The 15,909-nt window shown below is 42.6% G+C and overlaps 2 non-coding genes and 1 pseudogene across 2 annotated transcripts; 1 reads left to right on the top strand and 2 right to left on the bottom strand.

Annotated features, from left to right (window-relative positions):
• Nucleotides 1–8,168: 8,168 nt before the first annotated feature.
• LOC146502898 (5S ribosomal RNA) lies at nt 8,169–8,287 on the top strand. The gene has a single exon (XR_014868924.1). It is a non-coding gene; the product is annotated as a 5S ribosomal RNA (ribosomal RNA).
• A 38-nt stretch (nt 8,288–8,325) lies between these two features.
• LOC146502897 (U2 spliceosomal RNA) lies at nt 8,326–8,490 on the bottom strand (annotated as a pseudogene).
• Nucleotides 8,491–8,682: 192 nt separating this feature from the next.
• On the bottom strand, nt 8,683–8,797 carry LOC146502896 (U5 spliceosomal RNA). Its single transcript, XR_014869000.1, has one exon. It is a non-coding gene; the product is annotated as a U5 spliceosomal RNA (small nuclear RNA).
• Nucleotides 8,798–15,909: the final 7,112 nt, after the last annotated feature.

Genomic DNA, 15,909 nt, shown 5'->3' with positions numbered 1-15,909 from the left:
GTCAGGTGTCCCTGTCCCTTTTTGCCTGGGCTCCAACAGACTTGAGAATCACCCCTGCAGGTTACATAGGAAATATATAAAACCTTTTCTGCTTCAGCAGAGGATCTTTGTCTCACTGTTTATCACTACTACTGTAACTCGTGTTTTCTGAGAGGTTGCCATCAGTCTGTGAGCTGCACATCTGGACTGCACAGCAGTGGAAAGATCTCGTCCACTGTCACTGAAGTAGTTCTGTGTTATCTTAACTGAAATACCTCTTCTGTTTCAAAATAATAATTTCTAATAAAATCATTTTAACATCCATGAATGCAGATTATGACTGTAAAAGGAGAAACAACATTAGTGTTCCCATGTTCTTGTTATGGTGCGACTGGATGGCCTTTGAACCCTGGGGCATATACTACGAAGTGATTTCAGCATGCCCAGGTTTTCTTTCCATCATCTGGATTCACTTACACTAACAATCGTGATCAGGATAACCGCTGGTTAGCAAAGTTAATCCAGGGTTTCTCATGCACCTTCACAAGGAAAGGGAGGTGTTGGCAGGATCTGACCAATCACAAAAAGGGAAATTCACAGATAATATGACTTGTCTTGATGCCTAAAATGTTTTTATGCTTGATTCAATTTAGCTGTTAAGTGTCTTTTACTCTGCTGGTGCCGGTTAGGTTCCAGATTAGAGATCAGCAGGTATGAAATCACGACGTACTGACCAATCACTTCTCCAGAAAATAGTGTCACTATTCCTGGAAGATCCCTTTGACTTCTGTTGGGGGGGAAGAGAGGGTCTAAAGTTTCATTTTTGTCTAATGTAGTGATGCGCGAATCATGAACGAATCGTTCAATACTCGAGAATCACTTTACTGACTCATGAATCATGATTCACAAGTCCAACTGACTCACTGACTCATCCCTGTTGCTGTTAGCAGCAATGTATCTAGCTTATAATTAAAATTGTGGAGAAAAACACAACATCCAGTATCTTAACAAAAACATTTCTGCTCTGAACTGGAAGAAAAAACCCTGAGTAGAAGCTCACATCAAGAAAATAGCTCCTCGGTTCACAGTAGCATCGCTCTGCTAACATGCTAACAGCACATTTGAGCTACTCACCCCCTCCCTTCCTGTGCTGAATCATAGAGCGAACGAATCACTCACTCACTCACCCCCTCCCTCCTGGCTCACAGCTTCTTCTTCTTCTTGGTTTGCAGCCAATGTTAAGGCGCATTACCGCCCCCTGGCTCACAGCTCAGTGGACATTTAGATGAGATAATATGTATTTAACACATTTAAGGAAAATACTAATAAAATAAAGATAAACAAAATAAATGTTTATTAAGCAATTTTGATAGGAAATTGCTGAATTTTAGAAATGTTTTTGCTCTTTTTTTGCTCTATAAAATAGTTGGGTTTTTTTTAAATCATTCATCTGAGCAGTAGGATTCACATGAAAAGAGAAACAAATTAAGTTTGAGTGAAAATGTACATTTTTTGCACACTCTGGTCAACTGACTCAGTGTATCAAATGACTCAAAAAACCGATTCACTTTGGTGAGTGACTCATTAAAACTCGATTCAGTAAAAAGAATCAAATTTACCATCACTAGTCTAATGTCTTTGTGTTTCACTAATGAGCATCAGTAAGAAAAAAACGTGTTCTTAGATGCAACATTTTTCTGTTGTCAGCAAACAACCACACGATCTGCGTTAATTCACTAACGGAGATTTGCCGCGTGGCGTTAACGTCATTTTAACGAGATTAACGCTGACAGCACTAGTTTTAATATTTAATATATTTAAGGATTTAATTTTTAAATCTTTTTTTCATTTATGTATTTATTTTATTGTTATTTCACTTTCTTTGTCTGTTTATGTTGTTTTTTACTGTTATCTCAGTTTTTGTGATGGAAAGCACTTTGTTCAACCATGTTGGTTTTAACGTACTCTATAAATAAAGTTGGATTGGATTGGACTAATATGATGAAAGCGAGCCCAAGCCTGAAATCGACTCCTGATCTTTGATCCGTCCTCACCTGGTCGTGAACGTGATGGTCAGCCAGGTATCCAGTTTACCTTTAAGTGTCAGATTTAGGCAGATTTGATTGCTTCCGTTTCATAATGACAGGTTTAAGTGAACTCCTCTGTCTCCATTCCCAGACTTCTACTTTTGAATAAACTTTCCTTTAACTTGCTCCGAGTGCTCTTTTGTCTGCATGGTGTAACTGTAGCCTGGCATGCTGAATAACCAGTGAGTGGACCTTCCAGAAATATGTGATTTTGGCTGTTGAAGTAGGTCAGTCACCTTTGAAGGGCTGAATATTTATGGAGTCATCAGTTGATGTTCGTTTGTGGAAGTCTGTTTTCACTCTGATAATAAAGAGGATTTATTTATTTCATTGACCAATAATAAAAAGACTGTTATTATATTTTTAACATTATATGATTATATTCACAGTGATGCTTTGAGGAAGACTGCACTGTTTGTCCCAGAATAATCAAACTGCCATGAAATACATTCACTAATTTACTATTTGGAACTAACACACTATTAGTACATCTCAGAGACACCTTCTTTCTCACACCAAGAGTAACAGATTACATCTCTTACTGTGTCCGACCAAACAACTGCTGTGGAAAGTCAGTTATTAGCAGTTTTTTAACTACACCCGTAAATGAACGTTTGACTGAATGCTGATAAGTGAATACTGAGAAGTTAGGAGGAAATGTTTTCAAATGTTCCTGCAGAGAATCTGATTAAAATGTTTTTTGTGAGCAAGAATCAGTTTGATCAGTGACCTTTTTTCAGCCAGAAACCTTTAAGGTCACACATCCGCTGTAATATTATAATTTGCTGTTCTTTTTTTTAATACACCTTTGTAGAGAAGAAAAACATCTGGATGTCCTGATGCCAGATGCTTTTCTTTCCAAGCTCCTTACAGTGGCTTGCAAAAGTGTTCGGCCCCCTTAAACTTTTCCACATTTTGTCACATTACAGCCGCAAACATGAATCAATTTTATTGGAATTCCACGTGAAAGACCAACACAAAGTGGTAAACATGTGAGAAGTGGAACAAAAATCATACATGATTCCAAACATTTTTTACAAATAAATAACTGTAAAGTGCGGTGTAAGTAATATTAGATTAGTATATTATTAGATAATTAATCATTACTATTACTAATAATTATTATTAGTAATATTAGAGTAAGTAATATTATAGAGTAATAACCCGCAGTTCAAAAAAGCTCCCCTCCGACAGCCAAACCCATCTGTTCTCTGATTGGATTGTTACATTTGTGATTGACATGACATTGACCAATCAGATGAAAGGAAGAAAAATAGGGTCAAAATTCGTACTTGTAACTTGCAGAGATTCACACGTTTTTTTTGGCTAAGTCCACATACAAATCTTTTTTACACACACACAAATTCTTTTTACACATACAAAAGTACAAGTACAAAATATTTATAACCACATTTTGAGCCCACAAAGCTGTACGTGAGCTCCACTGCAGTGGCTCGTGCACCGCTGCGTTCACGGTGTTTGCTGTAAATTAAACAGCAGTGACATATGTATGTAAAATGTTTACTGAAGTTAGTGAAACAGTGTTTGTAAGGACTATAAGGTCCATAATTACTGAGGCAGTTAGGCTGTTTCGCAATCTTGGCTCAGTACACACACACACACACACACACACTCCATTTTTATCTGTATCTAGCATTTCCGAGCAGCATGTCTTCATTATCTGTGTGTCTGCAAACACTCTGGTTTCTGTGGTTTCAGATCCATTTCTCTCTCAAGGGAAATAAAGGGATTACACGGCCGTCTTTTCCTGTTTCATATGTCAGGCTATGGCTGTATCCCAATTCAGGGTCTGCAGCGTTAAAGGCCGCATTTTAAGGCCGATTACGTCACAGCGACGCGACGAAGGCTGTCCCACTTCGAAGGCTGCTAGAAATCCAGCCCTCAAATGCGTCCTTCATTTCCCTGAATTTTAAGGACGTGGCGGTGTAGACTTCGTGGCCCAACATATCCCAGAATGCATAGCACGGCGGTGGGTGTGGATGATTTTGGCGGAAAAAAACGGCGGATGAGGGGCGCCCGAAGAGCAAACTTTAAGTAAGTACTGAATATTATGTCACTTATTTATGTGCAAATGTTTAATAACGAAGAACATTAAAACATTCCTGTTGGCCACATGTTGGGAAAGTTATGTGACATTAGTGACGTTTGTACTAACTTGGTTTTAAAGCCTTTACTTTAAAATATACGCTGTTCAATAGCTGAGCTTAATCTTACAGAGAATGATCAAAGCTCATATAGAAACAAACAAACAAATGAACAAAAGATTTTCTCCTTCATTTCTGTCAATGCTGTACGAAACGTTTCCAGCTGTTAGTATCATGGTTGCTAGGCAACCTGGGCAGCGCAACGGAGGCTAGACCGTCCCATTTCAGAAGCCTCGCACGTCCGGCCTTAGTGGTCTTTGAGTACGCAGCCCTTGTGGACCGTTAAGGCTGCGTACTTTAAGGCTGCAGACGATCTGAATTGGGATACAGCCTATGTATGGGGCGCCGTTTGTAAACTGAAACATGCTGAAATTAACGGCAACATTTTTCCACATTTAGCTCTAAATCTTACAAAAACATGTTTTTTCGAGTCATTTTTTACAACATTTAGTAAAATATTTGCAACTTTTTATATTTAAAACAGAATTTTAAATGTTAAATCTAAATGCTAAATGTTAAATGTAAATATTATATTTAAATCCAAATGTTAAATGTAAATATTATATTTAAATGTTAAATGTTAAATGTAAATATTATATTTAAATCTAAATGTTAAATGTAAATATTATATATAAATGTTAAATGTAAATATTATATTTAAATGTTAAATGTTAAATGTAAATATTATATTTAAATCTAAATGTTAAATGTAAATATTATAGTTAAATGTTAAATGTAAATATTATATATAAATCTAAATGTTAAATGTTAAAACTAAATGTTACGGGAAACTAAATATTTAGCTAATATGCAAATTTCTTGTACGGGTCAGAGGGAAATACCAAAATAAAAGCTTCAAGAAAAACTCCCGCGCTAAAGTGTGCCGGTTGAGGTCAGGTTGTGTGTGTGCGCTCCTCTCACGGTCACTTTTGACTGCCATGAGCTGCTTCACCTATTCCCTACCAGCATGTCCAGCTGAAAACATTGGAAGAGACGTTTTGTCGGCCATCCAACGATTCAGCGGTAGTGCACCCTCAACCTCACAAACGCCGCAGCACTTGGTAAGTTTATTATATAGCATTTTGGACGGGTTGATAGCAGCGTTAGCAAAACTAGCAAAGCTAAATTACTTAGCCAGTCCTCAATTATTTCATTTGGTAGGCAGCAGACAGAGATCGAACATCATACAACTGTATTTATTTATTTGGTAGGTAACAGTCGTTCTTGATGTAAATGTTTCCTTAGGAATCCAGCAATGCACCTGGACCAAGTAGACCTGCTGTCTCCACTGGGATACCATACCGCTCGGTAGGCCTTCTTACACATATCATTTAGCTGACTGGTTTTGATATACAGTCAGGTTCATAAATCTTTATTTATTTAATTTATCTTAATGACCTTGTAGTACCATATCACCCTATTAGAGCACTTCGCTCCCGCTCTGCAGGCCTACTTGTTGTTCCTAGAGTATTTAAAAGTAGAATGGGAGGCAGAGCCTTCAGTTTTCAGGCCCCTCTTCTGTGGAACCAGCTTCCAGTTTGGATTAAGGAGACAGACACTATCTCACTTTTAGTTGAAGTGCAGACTTTAAGTTTTAATTCAATGGGTTGGACGAAATGATTGCATAAAAATGTGAGGGGAAAAAGTAATTTGTAAACACAATCCTATCATTTCAGCGGCTCTAAAGTAATTAGACAAATTAAATAACTGAAAATAAAACGATCATTTCTATTTCTATTATTCAAAACCCTTTGTTGGCAATGACAGCCTGAAGTCTTGAAGTCATGGACACCACCAGATGCTGGCATTCCCCCTTACTAAGGCTCTGCCAGGCCTTTACTGCATTGGCTTTCAGTTGCTGTTTGTTTGTGGGCCTTTCTTTCCTAAATTTAGTCTTCAACAAGTGAAATGTATGCTCTATTGTGTTAAAATCCAGTGACTGACTTGGCCATTCAGGAATATTCTATTTCTTTACTTTAATAAAGTCATGGGGTGCTTGGACTGTATGTTTTGGGTCATCGTCCATCTTTATTATTAAATGCTGCCCAATCAATGTGACTACTTTTAGCTGGACTTAAGCAGACAGACAAGAATGTCTCTGAACGCATTCGGCTGCTTCAGTCCTGTGTCACATATTCAGTAAACACTACCAGTGCCACTGGCAGCCATGCATGCCCAAACCATCACACTGCCTCTGTCATGTTTTACAGATGATGTGGTATGCTTGGGATCATGAGTCGTTCCATACCTTCTCTATACTTTTTTTCTTGCCATCATTCTGGTAGTGGTCGATCTTGGTTTTATCTGTCCAAAGAATGTTTTTCCAAAATTTTGCTGGCTTTTACTAGATGTTTTTTTTGTTTTGTTTTTTTGTTAAGTCCATTCCAGCCTTTCTATTCTTGAGGCTTATGAGTGGCTTTCACCTTGCAGTGAACCCTCTGTATTAGGGCTGTTCGATATGACAATATTAAAACATCTATCATTTCATATTATACGCTATCATTTGTTCTGTGGTGTTGCAAAATAAATTTAATGTCAATATTTTTGATTGTTTTGATGGTAAGTAGTGGCTATATGAATTTCTTAATTTTCTTTCTGTTATGTTCTCTTTGACCGCATGTTGTCTGTTCACAGTAAAATTTTCAAAATGCAAACACTACGTCTCAAATCAATTCCAGGGGTGCTGTAAGCCTTTCATTTTCATGTCATTGAACTGCTTTTGATCCAGAAAAGGGCTGTATTAAAAGACCCAAAGCAGCTACCCATTAATGAGGGCACATTAGGCAATCTACACCACACCAGGGCCTGAGTTGTCGGCTGGGGCCACCTACACCACACCAGGGCCTGTGCTGCTGGCTGAGGCCACCTACAACCAGTGTTGGGGAGTAACGGAATACATGTACCGGCGGTACTTCCCTGTTTCATACTGTGGCGGGTCAGGACTGTTTGGGTTTTGTTTGACAGCTACGTTCTGTTGTTCCAGGCGGCAGCGTTACGGTTGCCATGGTTACAGGGTGACGCTCTCTCTCTGCGTGTTTCCTGGGTGAGAGAGCGCCTGTTGTTGTGCTAAGCTAATAGGCAGAATGCTACAGGCATAGCCCTAAAGAATGTAGCATCATGGGCAGTGTAGTCCGTGCTGCAGGGAGAATGGACTGCCATACACGTTATGTGTCTGTGAGCGAGGGAGGGAGAAAAAGGAAAAGTAGGAGCTGTCATCGAGCAAAAACGGGAGCTGGAAGCATGTAAATATAATAATAACCACTGCAGCCAAGAAGAGAGCCTGACGAGCCCAGCTGTAAGTAAGCTATTAAGACTCGACTGTACACCGTGTTCGTGTTTTCCTCCAAAAACAATAAGTTCTGTTGGAGCAGCCTTTCAACGCCTCTCTCTGTCTCTCGCTAGCAAAGTAAAGCTAGTTTTCGGCTACTAGCCGACACAGAACCCACCGTATTAGCCAGAGGTCCCTTTACTACGGTTCGGAGCCGCGGACCTTCAGTAACAGTAATAAATCACAGCAATAGTACATTCATGTAGTTGTAAACAGCATGATAATATATTAAGTAATCCAAAGTATTCAGAATACGTTACTCTCATTGAGTAACATAACGGAATACGTTACAGAATACATTTTGGGGCATGTATTCTGTATTCTGTAATGGAATACATTTTAAAAGTAACCTTCCCAACACTGCCTACAACACACCAGGGCCAGTGCTGCTGGCCGAGGCTAACTACACCACACCAGGCCCTGTGCTGGTTCCTGAGGCCATCTTCAAAAATCCAGGGCCTGTGCTGCTGGATAAATGCTAAACTGAGTCTTTGGGTTAGGGTATTAGGCAAGCATGCAGGTAGGGTTATAGGATTGTGTTCGTGACTTCAGGTACTGGCCACCTCATCACTTGATTCCATAAATTGACACATTGTGCTGTAGGCTGCAGCTTACGGCCATACCACCCTGAGCACGCCTGACCTCGTCTGATCTCGGAAGCTAAGCAGGGCTGGGCCTGGTTAGTACTTGGATGGGAGACTGCCTGGGAATACCTGGTGCTGTAAGCCTTTCATTTTCATGTCATTGAACTGCTTTTGATCCAGAGAAGGAGTCTATTAAACGACCCAAAGCAGCTGCCCATTAATGAGGGCACATTAACGACATTTCTTTTGGCTGTTTTCACCAATGTCTTGTTCTGCTGGCTGAGGCCCTCTTAAACTGATAAGAACAGATCCTACACTTGATCTTAGCCAAAAGGCCGAGAAGCGATGGTCTCCTGCAGGTTCCTGGCTGAGCCGCCTTCTCGGGACACTTCTTGTTTGTGACGGTGCGCTCTTTCACTTGGCTCACAGGGAGGGCTCCGCTTCAAATCTCCGCCCACCCACAGTAGCTCAGAGGCCTGCGGAGCTCCCTGGAACTGCGCGCTTTCTTCTATTTCTTCTTTTGAACAACGAGGAGAGGGCCCAGCCAGACGGCAGACGCTGCCAAAAATAGGTGCAACTCCTTAGCCTCACTCTCCACGGAAGTCCTTAGTAAAAGGCGAAAGACTTGTACGTTTTGAAGAGAAGCCATCTGCTCTGCTCCAGAGTTCAAAGAGGTTTACAAGTTTGTGGACAAGGCTCAGCGGGCCCAACACTCTAAAGGAAAAGAAAGACAACCTCCGTCCAACCTCACAATACAGGAAAAGAAGGCCGTCGCTTCCCTGAGCAAAGACCACAACATCACTGTTTTACCAGCTGATAAGGGAAGATGCACCGTGGTCCTAAACACTACAGATTCCCATACAAAGATCACTACTCTCCTCAGTGACAACAATACCTACGAAGCCTTAAAGCGAGACCCCACAAGCAGCTACAAAAAGAAAGTTATAGCTTGCCTTCAAGACTTTGAAAAGGACAGAATCATTGACTGCCTTACATATCACCGCCTTTACCCAGGGGATGCCATACCCTGCATTTACGGACTTCCTAAAATCCACAAGGAAGCTGTCCCACTCAGACCCATAGTCAGTAGCATAAACTCAGCCACTTATAACATTGCAAAACACCTTGCTACCATCCTTGCTCCTCTCTTGGGGAACACCCCACACCACATCAAGAACTCCACCGACTTCACTGACAAGGTCCAGAAACTTACCCTGGATCCAGATGAAACCATGGTGTCCTTTGATGTAGTCTCTCTCTTCACGTGCATACCCACCACGGAGGCCGTGGAGACTGTCAGAAAACGACTACAAGAAGACAGCTCTTTGGAGGACAGGACCAACTTCACACCCGATCAGATTTGCACACTGTTAGACCTCTGCCTCACCACTACATATTTCAAATACAACGAAGGCTATTACAGACAAAAACATGGCTGTGCTATGGGCTCCCCCGTGTCACCTATTGTAGCCAACCTTTACATGGAGGAAGTGGAAAGGAAGGCTCTTGGCTCTTTCAAAGGAAGAGTACCCAGCCACTGGTACAGATATGTAGACGACACCTGGGTCAAAATCAAGACACAAGAAGTGGAATCCTTCACTGCGCACATCAACGCCGTGGATAAAAACATCAAGTTCACCAGGGAAGACACAAAGGACGACTGGACTGCGCTGTGCACATTGAAGAGAACGGCAACCTCAACATCGAAGTTTACCGGAAGCCCACACACGAACCAGTACCTCCTGTTTGACTCCCATCACCCTCTGGAACACAAACTTGGAGTAATCAGGACCCTACACCACCGGCCAGAACATGTTCCCTCTAAGCCTGAAGGGAAAAAGAAGGAACACACACATGTAAAGGAAGCACTCAAAACGTGCGGCTATCCTAAATGGGCGTTCTTAAAGTCAGCAAAGAGGCACAGAAAAGAAGACCAGACACCAGCGAGGGAGGATAAGAAGGACAGACGCAACAACATTGTCATCCCCTATGTAGCCGGTGTATCAGAAAAACTCAGGAGGGTTTTCTCCAAGCATGACATCCCAGTGCATTTCAGACCCAGCAACACGCTCAGACAAAAACTGGTTCACCCGAAAGACAAAACGCCAAAACACAGACTTAACAATGTGGTGTTTGCTGTACAGTGCAGCGAGGGATGCCCAGACCTCTACATTGGAGAGACCAAACAGCCACTTCACAAGTGCATGGCACAACACAGAAGAGCCACCTCCACAGGACAAGACTCAGCTGTCCATCTGCATCTAAAGGTCAAAGGTCACTCTTTCGAGGATGCCAATGTTCACATTTTGGACAGAGAGGACAGATGGTTTGAAAGAGGAGTGAAAGAAGCATCTATGTCCACTGTGAGCGACCATCTTTGATCAGAGGCGGTGGTTTACGACACCAACTCTCTGCCATCTATAATCCAGTTTTGAGTTCCCTCCCCAGACGCCTTAACGCCCACTCACATCCTGGGCCATCTGACCTCAGGAATTCGCATGATAAGGTGGGGCCAGGTTTCACAATGAGCTCACCTGAAACTCTGGCTGATTGGGACCCACACCCAGTTCCACACCTTGGCTCAGGCGATTAGAGGATCATCAGGGGGTCCTTTTGTCCCTCTGTGGGGGGAAACTCCCACTAGGTTTATATCTGGGACTCTCCACCATTTGACCTTAGAACTGAAGAAGCTTCTCGGATGAAGGTGAAACGTCTTCAAGTAAACTTAAAGAAGTCCAGACGCTTTTCTTTGTCACCTCCTTTTACTACGATGACCTGGATGACTGAGAATCTTCACAGACTTTTTGTGCAATATGTTGCCCACCAATGCAGTATTTGGCTGTAAAGCTAATCCTTTTGTTAAGCTAGTTACCCGCGATGTTGGAGGTTGTCTGGGATAGCATCGATAGTACAAGTTCACATAATTAGACATTAGACATTAATTAGACAATTAGACATATGCTATGTAGTAGCAGGGTGGTATATAAATGCATATTATGCTGCACATATGTATGTCATGACTGTATTTTTTATCTTGTTTTCATCTGCATCTAAAGGTCAAAGGTCACTCTTTCGAGGATGCCAATGTTCACATTTTGGACAGAGAGGACAGATGGTTTGAAAGAGGAGTGAAAGAAGCATCTATGTCCACTATGAGCGACCATCTTTGAATAGAGGCGGTGGTTTACGACACCAACTCTCTGCCATCTATAATCCAGTTTTGAGATCCCTCCCCAGACGCCTTAACGCCCACTCACATCCTGGGCCATCTGACCTCGGGAAATCACATGATAAGGTGGGGCCAGGTTTCACAATGAACTCACCCGAAACCCTGGCTGATTGTGACCCACACCCGCTTTCACACCTTGGCTCATGTGATTAGGTAGAGGATCATCAGGGGGTCCTTTGTCCCTCTTTGGGGGGGAAACTCCCACTGGGTTTAAATCTGGGACTCTTAGAACTGAAGAAGCTTCTTGGATGAGAGGTGAAACGTCTTCAAGCAACTCAAAGAAGTCCAGACGCTTTTCTTTCCAAGCTCCTTAGACTGTCTCGTTTTTAGTTTTACCCTTTTGAATGTCAGTAAACCTGTTGACAACGCTCATCGGTCTTCAGAGTGGTGATATAAGAAAGGTGTTAACGCCCTTGCATCAGACATGCACCCATAACGGCACACCAGCGATAGGAGTGTTTATGTTTTCATTACAAAAGAATGTATAACTCATAGCTTAGGATTATCACAGATAACGCCCATGTGAGCTGTGTCCTCGGAAACACCAGTATACTAAAATTAATAGGCTATTACTGAAATACACGTGCTGTATTATAAAGTATGATAATTTTTTTTTTCTTTAAAAGATGTTGTAGTCCCTGATAATGCATTGCTTTAAATGGCGAGAATCTTGAGGGATGGCTGTTATGAGGAAAAGCAGCCCAGAAACTTTACCGGCAGCACACATCGTTGTGTGCCTAAACTTTCGATCTTTTACCCAAGCTAATCTACCATTTTTGGGGGGGATTAGAGATCTGATCTAGATTACCATATTAAGATTTGGGACACATCGTCAGTAGTGGAGCTTGGATTCATTGGGTGTTTTGGCCATTATCACTAGACATCCTCATCCAAGGAGGCCCTGCCAGGGTTGATCAGCCCCGGAGTGAGTCACTGGTTTAGAATCAGAATCAGAATCAGAATCGTGTCTATTGGCCAAGTATATGTGCAGACACATAATTTGGGAATGAATTTGGTTCCGGTAGATGGAGTCTCTCAAACACAGCAATGTAAATCACACGCACACATAAACACACACGCACACACACACGCGTCTATATATACATTACACATGCATACACATGCATACACAAAGCTGTGTAAACCAACTATAAATAACCAATCTAAACTTATGTACATAGAATACAAAAATGAGGTTGAATGAATACTACAGAATGCACATAAGGTGCAGTTGCAGTCTGGCAGTGGGAGCAGTGTGACAGGTCAACTGTTTAGGAGGGAGATGGCGAGGGGAAAGAAGCTGTTCCTATGTCGGGTGGTCCTGGTCTGGAGGCTTCTGTACCGTCTGCCAGAGGGCAGCAGATCAAAAAGTCTGTGTCCAGGGTGTGAGGGGTCTGTGATGATTTCCCCGTTTCCTGGTTCTTGAGAGGTACAGATCCTGGATGGAGGGCAGGGGGGCGCCGATGATCCTTTCTGCTGCTCGTACAGTCCGCTGCAGTCTGCTCCTGTCCTGTTTAGTGGCTGCACCATACCAGACTGTGATGGAGGAGCACAGGACAGACTCAATGACCGCAGTGTAGAACTGGATCAGCAGCTCCTGTGGGAGACTGTACTTCCCCAGTTGTCTCAGGAAGTACATCCTCTGCTGGGTTTTTTGAGGATGGAGTTGATGTTGGTCTCCCACTTCAGGTCCTGGGAGATGGTGGTACCCAGGAACTTGAAGATTTTCACAGTCGACACAGGGCTGTCTGATATGGTGAGGGGGGGGGGGGGGGGGGGGCAGAGTTGAGGGGTGTCTCCTGAAGTCCACTGTCATCTCTACAGTTTTAAGAGTGTTCAGCTCCAGATTGTGCTGACTGCACCAGCCGCTCAACTTCCTGCCGGTATGCAGACTCATCACCATCCTGAATGAGGCCAATGACAGTGGTGTCATCTGCAAACTTTAGGAGTTTAACAGCCGAGTTCTTGGAGGTGCAGTCATTAGTGTAGAGGGAGAACAGTAGTGGTGAGAGGACACATCCTTGAGGAGCACCAATACTGAGGGACCGAGTTTCAGAGGTGATCTCCCCCAGCCTCACTTGTTGCTTTCTATCTGTCAGGAAGCTGGTGATCCACTGACAGGTAGCTGGTGACACACTGAGCTGGGAGAGTTTGGAGGAGAGAAGTTCAGGCACGATGGTGTTAAAAGCCAAACTAAAGTCCACAAACAGGACCCTGGCATAAGTTCCCGGGCGGTCGAGGTGTTGCAGGATGTAATGCAGCCCCATGTTTACTGCATCATCCACCAACCTGTTTGCCCGGTAGGCAAACTGCAGAGGGTCCAGCTGGTGGGCTGTAATGTCCTTCAGATGGGCTAACACCAGTCGTTCGAAGGATTTCATGACCACAGACGTCATGGCGACAGCTCTGTAGTCATTCAGTCCTGTGATGGTGGGTTTCTTGGGAATAGGGTGGAGCGTGGAGCGTTTGAAGCAGGAGGGAACTTCACACAGCTCCAGGGGATCTGTTGAAGATGCGAGTAAAGATGGGAGCCAGCTGTTCAGCACAGGTTTTGAGGCAGGAGGATGAAACACCGTCTGGTCCGGGGGCCTTCCTGGGCTTCTGTTTCTGAAATAGTCGGCTCACATCCTCAGTGTGTATTCTGAGTTTCAGGGAGGAGGAAAGGGGGGTGAGAGGTGTGATGGAGGTCGTTGAGTCTGGATTGGAGAGGGTGGTGGTCATTGAGGCTGGAATGGGGAGGGTGGTGGTGGTCGTTGAGTCTGGAATGGGGAGGGTGGTGGTGATCGTTGAGTCTGGATTGGGGAGGGTGGTGGTGGTCGTTGAGTCTGGATTAGGGAGGGTGAAGGGGGAAGAGGTGGGAGGTGTAAATCCAGTTGTAAGAACATCTATTAAAATATGGCTTCAATTCAGAAGGCACTTCTGTTTGCAACAGGTTAGTAATTTTTCCCTGTTGCTTTTAACCCTTTTTTTCTGCCATCCATTTCAGATAAAGCATCCAAATTTGGCACAATAATGGTTTGAAGTTTTTTTTACAATTTATTTTCAGGAGAAACTTTTAACACCTTTGACGCTCTGATGAGAGATTACAATATACCAACCTCACATATGTTTAGATACCTGCAAATACGAAGTTTTGCAAAAACATTGTTTCCTTCTTTCCCCTACTTACCTCCTAAAAATCAAGTGGATACCATTTTGGAAATAGATCCTTTTGGCAAAAGGAGAATCTCCGTCATATACAAACTGATACAGAACTTAAGGCCTATTACTTGGGAAAAAACTAAAAATAATTGGGAAAAAGACATTGGGGTGGATTTGTCTGATGATGAGTGGAGATCTTGCTTGAATCGTGTACATACTTCCTCCCTTTGCATTCGCCATGGTTTAATTCAGTTTAAAATTCTTCATCGTCTCCATTATACAAGAGAGAGGCTTTCAAAATTTTTCCCAGGAGCCGATCCTGCCTGTCCCAGGTGTGGACATAATCCAGCAAATGAGGGTCACATGATGTGGTCTTGTGTAACCCAGAGTAAAATCTGTTTCCTGCACTTATTCCTGCCATTGAATGCATCGCAGGTACATGACTCCAACCACATGACTTTGCTCAGCCTATCGGACGGCATGTGGGTCATAGTAAGCCTGTCCCGGCTTCCTCCTGTCAGATGCATGGAGGCAAGCCAGGTGACAGAGCTGTTGCAGGTTTGTATTGGCAAACACTTGCATTTCCCGTTTTAATGCTTCTTTTAACACCCACTAACTTATGCAACTTAGATGCTGGTTACTGTCAGCCAGAGCCATAGTGTTGTTGTGCACTGAACAGAACGGAATTGGTGAGTTTGAACTTTTAATTGATTGTTTGCATTGCTACCAGCTGGCGCTAATTGGTTGCTGCCGGTCCAAACAATTTGATATTGATTTGACTGGTATTTGTTGAAAATGCTGTGAAGCTATATAGTATGTATATAGCAGTTGAAATGTTTCAGTTAAACCCTTATTGGTTAAATATACTGTTTGTTTGTTTGTTTATTTGTGTACACAGGAACAAGAATGACTTAATGTTTTTAGCTTAATTGGCTGACATTTTTGTATTCTTGTGATTTCTTATTGGCCTTGTTTATTTAATGCAGGCCAGGTGAACCCTTTTCGGGTATGAAAAAGGATGGCGAGCCAATGAGCGGCTAGGAGCAGGACTCATTCCGCAATCGAAGCTTCCACTGGTTGGGTAGGAAGCTATCAAAGACGACGCTCTGTCCCCATTTTCCAAATATACTGATTTTCACACTCATACACACCATTCCCCCGTTTATGGACAATAGCGCTTGGACATCTCTCATGGACATTCAGATAAAACTCATGGACTTCAGTGTGGATCAGTGTTTTTGATGTCAACGTGTGTTGTTTATGGGGAACTGTTTTTTATATTGCTTGGTATAAGCCGGAAGAATTTGCTTAGTTGTTTTGTGCACCCTCACTGGGTTTTTGGTTAATTGAATAGCTGCAGCAAGAGCATTTAAGTTTTCCTTTTCTTTTCTTGTTA

The sequence above is a fragment of the Neolamprologus multifasciatus genome, chromosome 14 (assembly GCF_963576455.1).
Source record: "Neolamprologus multifasciatus chromosome 14, fNeoMul1.2, whole genome shotgun sequence".
NCBI lineage: Eukaryota > Metazoa > Chordata > Actinopteri > Cichliformes > Cichlidae > Neolamprologus > Neolamprologus multifasciatus.
The sequence above is the reverse complement of the archived record's forward strand: the minus strand, read 5'-3'. Positions and strand labels throughout refer to the sequence as shown.